General features: G+C 44.3%; 1 non-coding gene and 1 pseudogene across 1 annotated transcript; one reads left to right on the top strand and one right to left on the bottom strand.

Moving 5' to 3' along the window:
* The first annotated feature begins 306 nt into the window (after positions 1–306).
* On the top strand, positions 307–814 carry LOC123786879 (immunoglobulin lambda variable 5-45 pseudogene; annotated as a pseudogene).
* Positions 815–1,348: 534 nt separating this feature from the next.
* LOC148107484 (U6 spliceosomal RNA) lies at positions 1,349–1,454 on the bottom strand. Its single transcript, XR_015722391.1, has one exon. It is a non-coding gene; the product is annotated as a U6 spliceosomal RNA (small nuclear RNA).
* Between the last annotated feature and the right edge of the window lie 9,352 nt (positions 1,455–10,806).

The raw sequence follows: 10,806 nt of genomic DNA, 5'->3' as shown, positions 1-10,806 counted from the left end.
GGGTCTGTGCTCCCTGATGGGGACTCAGCAGCTGTGTCCTCTCAGCCCTGGCAGAGTCCCCTGAGCAGGGTCCTGTGTGTGGTCTCAGCAGGTGTTTCCTCCCAGGGCTCTCCCCAGGGCTGAAGCCACCCCCATCCTCCTCAGTGTGTGGTGTGAGCTGAGCTCCAGCACCAGGGCTCAGGGAGGGGCTGGGTATCACTGGGTGGAGGCTATTTGCATGGACAGCCCCTCCTGGGACAGAGGGTGGAGGAGAAAAGGAGGCCTGGGTCAGCCCAGCCCACTGTGGGGACCAGTGTCTGTGTCACCATGGCCTGGACCCCAGTCCTCCTCATGCTCCTCTCCTATTGTACAGGTAGGGACAGGCCTCGGAGAAACTGGCAGCTCTCAAGTCACTCTTCCTAAGTCAGCATCTTGATAAATTTCTCCCTGTTTCTTGTCCCATTAACCACACTGTGTTGGCAGGTTCCCTGTCACAGCTTGTGCTGACCCAGCGGCCCTCCCTCTCTGCATCTCTGGGATCATCCACCAGACTCACCTGCACCTTCAGCACTGGGTTCAGTGTTGGCAGCACCAAACACACTGGTTCCAGCAGCAATCAGGGAGCCCTCCCCAGTATCTGCTGAGGATCTACTCAGACTCAGATACGCACCAGGGTTCCGGGGTCCCCAGCTGCTTCTCTGGCTCCAAAGATGCCTCGGCCAATGCAGGGCTTCTGCTCATCTCCGGGCTGCAGGCTGAGGACAAGGCTGACTATTTCTGTGCTACAGCTCATGGTGGTGGGAGCAGCTACCGTTACCCACAGCATCTCAGATAAGGAGGAAGTGAGATAAAAATCCCTCCAACAACAGGTCTTTTCTCTGAGTCTCTTTTATTGAGAAGCTTCTGGGGAGGCTTCTGTAGGAGAGAGTCCTGGTGGGAGGACCTGACCTGGAGGAGGGAGGATTGACACACAGACTATGCTGTCGCCTGAGCCAGCACAGGTGTCCCGGGAGCTCACCTAGGTGAGGGTTAGTGCCCACCTGCACATGCACCACGGTTCAGGGTAAATTAAAAATAATAATAAATATGCAGTGACTTTACGTATATGTAGGGGTTTTGGCCACCAGCCCCATGATCAACTGACAAAATTCCATCACTTGCTGAGAAACCCCCAATGCACCAGCAGTCAGACCAATGTCCCCCCCAGACCCCCCCTTTGTGGCCCCTAGTTCCTTCCTGTCTGCAGTCAGCTCCCTACTGTGCACATTTCACAGGTACTGAACCACAGAACAGGCGCCATTGCAGTTGCTCCATTCACTGGCAGGAGCAGCGTGTGCACTGCTGTGGGGACATCAGCGCCACCGTCTGTAAATATGTGGATAACGTCATGTATGTACATGTCACCCTTGCGAGGAGAACTTGCTGATTTATCTGGATGCTTCCAATTTAAATGCATAGGAAGTTGAAATGTTCATGATCTGTGTTTCCATAGTGGTCTATAAAATATTCAAGGGTTTCAATGTTTTTCATTTTTATTTTCTGATATCAAATATCCCTTATCAAGTTTTTTGTGGGTGGGGTTTCTTAAAAATAAATAATTTGGCCAGTGGTTGTTTTATTCTGTTTGAAAAATAATATTACGTGTTAATTAAAAATTTTTTTCTAGTTATTTTGTTTTACTTGTCATGGGAGTTGGGCTGGTCTCCCCTCCTGTTTTGCTATTTTCCTGTGACTGGCCGATGCTAAATGTCTCCTTCCCCTCTTTTCCCATCACTGTGGTGTTTCCAGGGCTCCAATCCTGAGGTTCTCACCCCATCTGCCCACAGCACTGCCTCTGAGACCTCCAGTCTCCCTGGTCGCCCTGGATGCCCGTCCTGTGGTCGGGGCTCGGGTCTCCCCCTCGCTGTCCCATGCCTTCACACTCAGGGAACTTTCTCCTTCATGATGGTTCAGGCCACTGCTAGCTTCCCCTTCTGTTTCCCATAGGTATTTTGGAACTGACTTTTCTTCCGACTGAAGCTCATGATTTACAGAGTTAGTGTGGGAGCGAGGCCGCCCGGGTCTCTGGTTTGTTTGTGCATTTATGTATTCATTTGTTTTCATTTACAGGACCTGAGAAGTTGTTGTGTGATCTATCTCATGCGTTAATATGGTAGGAGTCTTGTGTAGTTTCCTGTCTTCTTAATTGTGGAGGTGTTTTCAAGAGGTATGATTTCTGTGCAGTGCAAGTATATTGCATACATTTATACTTTTGGAAAGGATTCTTCTTCCCTAATACCCTGGATGAAATTGGATCCTCTCAAAGAGCATATATTGACATCGTAGCCCTTAGGACCTAAGAATGTGACTTTGTTTGGAAATGGGGTTGTCCCAATGTAATTAGTAAAGGTGAGGTGATAATGGGGTGGGGTGGCCTCCTAACCCAACATGGCTGGTGTGCTTGTAACAAGACAGCCAGACGGAGACAGGACGGGCACTGTGGGGAGGTGGAGGCAGAGACTGTGGGTCTCCAGCTGCAGCCAGCGAATGCCAACACTGACCCACAAACGTCTCATGGTTGTGGAGAGGCAAGAAGAATGCCTCTGCAGGTTTCAGAGGGAATACGGCAGGCCCTGCAGACCTTGGGGCTGTGTGAGAACAGCAGAAATGCATTTCTACTGTTTTAAGTCACTCAGTCTGTGGTACTGTGTTACGGCAGCCCTAGAAAAAGAATATACCTAAAATCAATATATATAAACATAGGAAAGGTCACTCAAAAGTGGAGAAATACAACTTAACAATGAAATTATTTCTCAGTGATAAAATTGGTAAATATTAACATTGATTTTATCCTCTGTAATAAGTGTGCTGAGTAGGAACTCCATACGTTTTTGGTGAGGGTATAAGTTGGTGAATCAGTTTTGGAGCATAAATTAAAAATTTTTACCAAATACTAAATATATATATGGTTTGCATTCGTGTTACATTTTTAGAAGTCAATTATGAATGAAAATTATCTAACTAATACACTCCAAAATGAATATCCAGGTATATCCAGTTCAGAGATGTTACAATATCAACAATTGAGATCAACATGAATATTTCTCCATGGAAAAGTGGCCAAATTATGGTAAATTATCCTATGGAATAACAACAAACTATGAATCAAAATTAGAACATGTCCATGCTTGTCAAACAAATATTGATTATATTTTATATGTGAAAGACAGTCATGGAGCACTGGAACTACACAAAAAGCATAATTATGTTATGTTTTATATATATACACACACACACACATATATATATATGAAATACATGTAAATGTGTGTGTGTGTGTATATATATATATATAATTACTAGACCACATTCTTGAAAGTGTTATCAGTTATCCATTCAGGAAGAAGTAAGTGTCTGTGGAACAGAGCAGTGGGTTGTCAGTGGATGGCATCATATCAGTTTTATAGGCCATTTATAGTAATATTATTTAATATCATTCCTTTTACGGAGAAAATTGTAAAAGTAGGCTAAAAATACCCTAAATGTATCAGGGAGCCAATACAAAATGACTTTTTTGAGGGTAATATTCAAGAATAAGTGAGAACCTATTGAAGTTTTCAAGGACAAAAAACATATTCTCACAGCAAAGACAGCGATAAAGACAAGATACATACCACGGGGGCAGGTGAACCAGCAGGAGACCCTGACAACAACAACAATATCAAAATAAGCCTGCTTGTAAGGGTAACTCAAGTGGAATTATTACCAGGGTTGAGCCAATGGGCTTCTCTGGGGGACTTTTAGCCTTGAGCTTGGTTCAAGGGCATTATGTTCCAGCCGTGAAACCAGGGACCAGGCAGAAGGAAACTGAAATATCAGGTGATCCTGAAATATCTCCTAACATAAATGTTTCAGTTAGTTGTCTAGCTGAGGGGACTGGTGACCTGGAAAAATGTATAGCTCAACCCCACACCAGCAGGGGGCGCAGGTGGGCTTCTCCTGAGGGCTCAGGGTCTGGGCCAGGAAGACCAGCAAAATCTATCACTGACCTTTGCACACTTGGAAAAGCAGGGTCCTCACTGTGGGTGACTTTCCTGCACCTGGGCCCCCAGGGGCCACGAGAGCCCTCAGCTCAGATTCACACATGCCTCATATTTTGTCCTCCACTGCATCACAGAGTAAATTGTCTAGACCTGATTTTCTTGGAAAGATAGTTGGACAGGACCATCACATAACAAAAATACATTCGCTTTATGAACTCAAGCTGTAATGGTCCCTGGGCAAAGGACACACAGCGGTAGGGACTGTCTCCATGCCAGCAAATAGGCCTCAGCAAGCAGAGCTCTGGGGCTTCTCCACCATGGCCTGGATTCTTCTCTTTACCTCCTCACTGAGTGAATAGAGAGTTTCCTTTAGGGGAAAGTGAACAGATAGGGGGGTGACGAAGGCATTGGCTCTGCTTTTCACTCCTGTCATCTGGGTAGAAATCTTTGTCTCGATTCTTTCTGCCACCTTCTGATCTGAGTTCCAGGGTCCTAGGTCAGATGGGGCTCATTCTGCCCTCCGCAGTGTTTAAGTCTTTGTAGAAAAAAACATGGTTTATAATATATATATATATTAAAATAGAGGCTGTGTTGCATTCTAGCAAATCAATGGAGGAAACACAACCCAAAAGAAGAGTATCCAATGTGAAAATTAGAGGAAAATCTCATTTATAAACATAGCTAATATTTGCACAAATGACTCAAAATATGAGCACTAGAAGCCATGTTATCGGTGAGCCTGGGTGGCGGTTACATGTCTGCCTTTGGCTCAAGTCATGATCTTGGGGTTCTGGGATCTAGCTCCTCATGGGGATCCCTGCTCAGGGGGTGCTTACTTCTCCCTCTCTCTCCTAACCTCTCCCCACCACTTGTGCTCTCTTGCTCTTGCTCTCTCTGTCGTAACAAGAGAATCTTTTTTAAAAAAATCCATTTTATCTTAGGAAAATTGACCTTGAGCATCAGGGAGAATTTGGGCTGAGACTGGGTTGTGTGAGGAATATGGAATGTGGGGGATCAGATATGATGCGGCATGGACCGTGGATCAGATGCCCAAACAGGGTAGAGCTCCTGAGCTCCCAGTATTGGTTCCCTGACCCTCTCTGGAAGAAAGCAGTGGAGTCACTAGACACACTGCAGGGGACACACACATCTCTAGAGTGACCTGGTCAGCCTGCAGTAGCATCCCCTCAGAGATACAAGCCCTGCCCAGAGGAAGCTCCTCCCTGACTCATGCAGGACCACACAGGACCCAGAGGGGTGCTGCTCTTTCTACTTCCTGCATGTAAGGGGCTTCTGAGATCCTGGTGTTTCTCCCATGTCCAGCCTATCAACCCCACCATTCTGCTCTGGCTGCAGATCCCACCCAGACCTGCCCCTTAGGAAAGTGGATAGGACCCTGGTGTCTGGAGAATGCCTGGGAAAATGTGTCCAGGGGGGCACCCTCAGGGACCCTTGCTGCTAGTTATGATGTCCATGTGCTCATGATGAAATAAACATGTCATAGGTGCCTGAGCCCTTTATCTGTCATCATATCACAGTTGTTATTTCATTCTGATCTTTTTCATTCATTCCAAATACCTTTGAGCGTGAATACTGCTCCTCACCACAAAATTTGATAGATATGAAATTATCTATTGTATTCTAAAGTGTCAGGAATGCATTAGTGTAATAGGAACATCACTTAGCACAAGTTTTTTTCTCTGACATGAGTTGGGGTTCTCAAACACACGAAGAGAAAGGGAAAATAATCATGCAGGATTTAACAAACCAACAATTTAGTAGTGGTTCCAAACTGAATAGCAATCATTTCTATATTTCAAAAGAACACCAGCCCTCAGCCACATCTTCCCTATTTCTGGAGACACTTTACCCCCCTGCCACTCCTCCTTCCACCCAGTCCCTTCCCCAGCCATCCCAGTCCCTCTGATCCTCAGCAGAACACAAAGGGAACTGAAGTTCAAAAACCTCCATGATGGTCACACCCACTTGTTCTTCCAGTGTCTTTTTCATTTCTTAAAAAGACATACATGTCCATATGTTGTTATACCTGATGGGGCAAACTGTCTCATGATTTCATTGTGACCCTCTGTCTTTTATCCACAAAATTTGCAGGTACATTGAAGCTACTTCTTATAATTGATGGCTTCTTTGAACAAAGGAGGGTGTTTGCCCCAGCCTGGCGGGGCTGCTCAGTGTGCTGCCCCCATCCCTGTTTGACTTTTGCTTAGCAACTGCAGACAGGGTCCATGACTGAGTCAGAGGAGACCACCATCCCTACATTCCTCAGCCATGGGCTTTGAGATTCCATGTGTCCTCATTTCTGGAGGACTGACTGCTAAGATCTTCCCAGGAGACAAAAAGGAGTAGCCCTGGGAAGAGAAGAGAATGTTCCAGGGTTAGATTTGCGGCAACCTAGAAGCAGGGCCAGGAGATGGAGCACACACCTATCTCCTCATTCAGCTTTCAGGCTTCCCAACAATGAACCTTGGGACAGAGGTCAGCAAGGTCATTGAGGATGTGATTTGGTGAAAGATGTCCCCCTGACACTTAGTGTCCCAGGTCACCCTGCAGTCATTGGAGTGTGTGAGGTCGCAGCATCTTCTCCTTTCAAGATATCCCAGGGGTCCTATGGGGAACCCTGGGGCACAGAGAGAGAAGAAGCTTATTTGCATGAAGCACCTTCTCCTCCTAATAGGTCTGGAGACATGAAAAGGTCCAGGGACACCCGACTCCAGCTCAAGAGCCTGTGAGGGCCGCACACTGTGAGGGTCCCCAACATGGCCTAGTTGGTGCTTCTTCTTGGGCTCCTTGCATATGGTCAGGACTCTGTGGGAGGCACATAAAAGCAGGGTCTCAAGTGCTTCTTGTTTCCCATTACAACACTTTTCTCTCCTGTTGGTTATAGAAGCAGATTCTCACGCTGTGGTGATCCAGGAGCCATCCCTGTCAGTGTCTCCAGGAGGGACAGTCACACTCACTTGTGACCTCAGCTCTTTCTCAGTCTCTGCTAGTAACTCCCATCGCTGGTTCCAGCAGACCCCAGGCCAGGCCCCCTGCATGCACATCTACAGCACAAGCCGCCACCCCTCTGTTGTCCCTGAGCACTTCTCAGGATCCATCTCTGGGAACAAAGCCATCCTCACTATCATGATGGTCCAGTGTGAGGATGAGGCCGACTATTGCTGTTTGCTGTCTGTGGGTGGTGGTCTTTACACAGTGATTTACATCCATGAGGAAGTGCAGCCAGAACTTCCCCAAGTGCTCAGAATGGCTCAGCCTCAGAGGCGGGAGAGAAAGGAGGGGGTTATGGTCACCAGCACCCTGGGAAGGGAAGCCCCCTGTCCTCATTCTCCCATTTCTAGGTTCATGGCCAAGTGTGCCCCATCCTGAATATCTCAGGGTGTGTCCGTCTTTCCAGTGTGACCCTCCCAGACTCTGCTTCCCCTTCCACCTGCCTAAAGTGTTGAGTGGGGGCTCAGTTCCATTATATATGGATTAATACTGAGATTCAAAGTGCTGCTACCAAGAAGGACTATTATAACTCTATTCATTTACTTGATAATGGGAGGGAAATTAATATTTTTTTAATTGGAAGCTTGATAAAAACGCGATGCTCCATCCTAGACCTTCTAAATCTGAAACCTGTGTTGGTTTTCATAGATCTACATTTAACAAGTCCTCCAGGAGATTTGTATGAACGCTGATGTTTGAGAAGCATCTGTTCTTTTATATTTATGGAATTATTTCTGAAAATATCTCTTTAGAGTGCCATGAGAATAACATCTTTTGACTCAATCATTCTCCAAATCCCACTGAAGACCAAAGAACACTGAGAAACAGATTCAAAATCTCAGTCCACTGGTGGTCACAACATCCCGCTGTGGCACAATGCATGCTGGGAGACAGAGTGAGGGACAGTATGTGCCCAGTGGACGTAGATTTGTAATTTGGCCTGGAAACTGTATGACCTGAGCATTACGGTCCCTGACTACAATGGGCTCCCAGTGAAATATCGAGAGACACAGGATAGCATAACAGTATGTATTCTGTTTGGTCCCCCCGCCACTAAATGATCTTGTGCAATACTTGACATTATACTTGGATGGTTTCTACTATTTCTGTTTCAAAATACACCATCTGTATTAAAAATTACTAAACAATTCTGAAAATTAAATTACTAGTTTATCTTACATCCACAATGATAGGAAAGTTACAGCCAAGTAAAACACAGCCCCAGGCATAATTGATGCTCAGTAGATTTTGATCAAGGAATGAGGCAGCACTTTGTTAAACTCATGCTTTCCAGCAATTACATTGAATTTGTTCATCACTTTAGTTGACACCTTCCCACAAAGAAAACTTCGGGCCCAGAGGGCTTCACTAGAGAATTCTATCAAGCATTTAAGGAGGAAATGATGAAAATACTACAGAGATACCGAGGAGGTAAGAAGAAACTTGAATATATGTTATACATCTAGTTTTTTCTCTGATATTATAACCAGATAAAATTTTCAAAATAAAGGCAATTAAGAATCAATATGCTTCATAGACATGGGGACCAGAATATAACAAAATTCTTGCAAATTCAATCTAAAAACGTATCAAAGGGCGCCTTGGTGGCTCAGTTGGATAAGCGTCTGACTCTTGGATTTGGCTCAGATCATGATATCATGAATGATAAGATTGTGCCCCATGTTGGGCTTCACATTTCAGTCTCCTTGAAGATTTTCTCCCTCTGCCCCACCTCTCGCTCTTTCTCTCTCAACATAAACAAATAAACCTTAAAAAAATCCCTAATATATCAAAGATGGTCATTTTAGACACTTAGGGTTTGTGAAACATTTGATAGTCATCATAATTCACTCTATAAGAGAATAAATTAAAAATATAATCATCTCCATAAATGCACCTATATTCACCTGAAACCATTCATCTAGAGGCATACAGATCAAGAAGCAGAAATAAACTATATTATTCTTAGGTGATATGATCATTTATGTAGAAAATACAAAATTGACATGAAAAGAAAAATCTCAAAACAAGTAAGCAATTACAACAAAGTTTCAGAATGCACACTTAATATAGAAAAATTAAGTGCTTACCCATTAACTACCATTGAGCGAGTGAATTGTAAAATATACACAATTTATATTAGCACCAAAAAAGGGGATATTCTTAGGTATGAATCAAACTTAGTAATATGTGCAAAATCTATATAAGGAAAATAACACAGTTCTGTTTGTTTCTCCGAGTCCATAGTCTCTCATGCTTCATTCCCCCTTCTGATTACCCCCCCTTTCTTTATCCCTTTCTTCCCCTACCGATCTTCCTAGTTCTTATGTTCCAGAGATGAGAGAAATCATATGATAATGAGAAACAAACTGAGGGCTTCAGAGGGGAGGGAGGTGGGGGAATGGATAGACTGGTGATGGGTAGTAAGGAGGGCACGTATTGCATGGTGCACTGGGTGTTATACGCAACTAATGAATCATCGAGCCTTACATCGGAAACCGGGGATGTACTGTATGGTGACTAACATAATATAATAAAAAAAATTAAAATAAAAATTAAAAAAATAAAATAAAATATACTGTGAAAAAAAGTGAAATAAAAATAACACAATTCTGATGAATGAAATGAAAGAACTAAATAAATTGAGAGATACTCTATGTTCGTTGGTGAGAAAGCTCATTACTTTCAGGATATCAGTTCTTCCCAATTGGATGTGTAGATTTAACGCAACCCTTAAATCCCAGCCAGATATTTTGTAAATACTGAGGAATTGATTCTAAAGTTTATGCAGAGAGGGAAAAGATCCAAATTAGTAACATAACATTGCAGGGGAAGAACAAAGTTGGAAGACTGACACTTGAACTTGAAGACTATTATAAAGCTACAGTATTCAACATCAGTAGAAGACCAGTAGAGAACTATAGATCACAATGTGTTATACTTTGTGTCTGCCCTGCTTTCACAGATGCTGAATGTGGCCAGAATGTGGGCATCTACCATGATCTCCAGGGGAAACCCATCTCCTTCCGAGAGAACCTGGTGTGGAGAACATGGGACGGAATGAGTTCAGGAAGTCCAAGGACAAAGGATGGATGAGGCTGGGGCATGGGACAAGGGGCAGAGCTGAGAGGTGGGCAGGGAAGTGTGCAGGCCAGAGCAGGAAGGAATCTTAGGGGTGGGAAAGGCTTGGGTGTTGAGCAAATAGCTGTGAGGAGTCACTGCAGGGGTTGGAGCCATGAGGGGACCTGCCTGACCTGAAGGAGAGGGACCCCTCTGAATGCCTTGAAGAGAGTGTTTCTGAGGGGAAGTGGGTGATTTTGGTCATAGACCTTTGACTTAAGGTCCCTGTGAGTCTATAGAGATTTGGTGACTATTTGCACACAGAGCTGATCTGGTTTGGGGGCCCTGTGAGAACATGATTTCTGCACCCCCTTTCCCAGGCATATGGAAACAACAATAAAACATCACATTCATCTTCCTACTGAAGGAAAGCAATGGGTAGGAAACTACAAGTGGAAAATAAATTTAGCTACAATATAACAGTTTGTGAGGCAACAAAGACAGAATCCTGACAAGAATTTGGAAGCAGAAATACTCAGAAACCAAGAATTTAGGAGATATATCTCACTTCCAAACATAAAGAAATATGTCTAATATTCACCAGTAAGTGTTCAGTCAGGCAAAGCTGATAGCTTTTCAGAAATCACTCGGTCATATCTGATCCCGATCAAATTGTAACAGCACCACATGACCTTTGAAATGTATGCTGAATTGATGTCGTGAGGGTATGTCA

Source organism: Ursus americanus, chromosome 30 (genome assembly GCF_024610735.1).
Source record: "Ursus americanus isolate L20-20 chromosome 30, mUrsAme1.1.p, whole genome shotgun sequence".
Taxonomy (NCBI): domain Eukaryota; kingdom Metazoa; phylum Chordata; class Mammalia; order Carnivora; family Ursidae; genus Ursus; species Ursus americanus.
The sequence above is the reverse complement of the archived record's forward strand: the minus strand, read 5'-3'. Positions and strand labels throughout refer to the sequence as shown.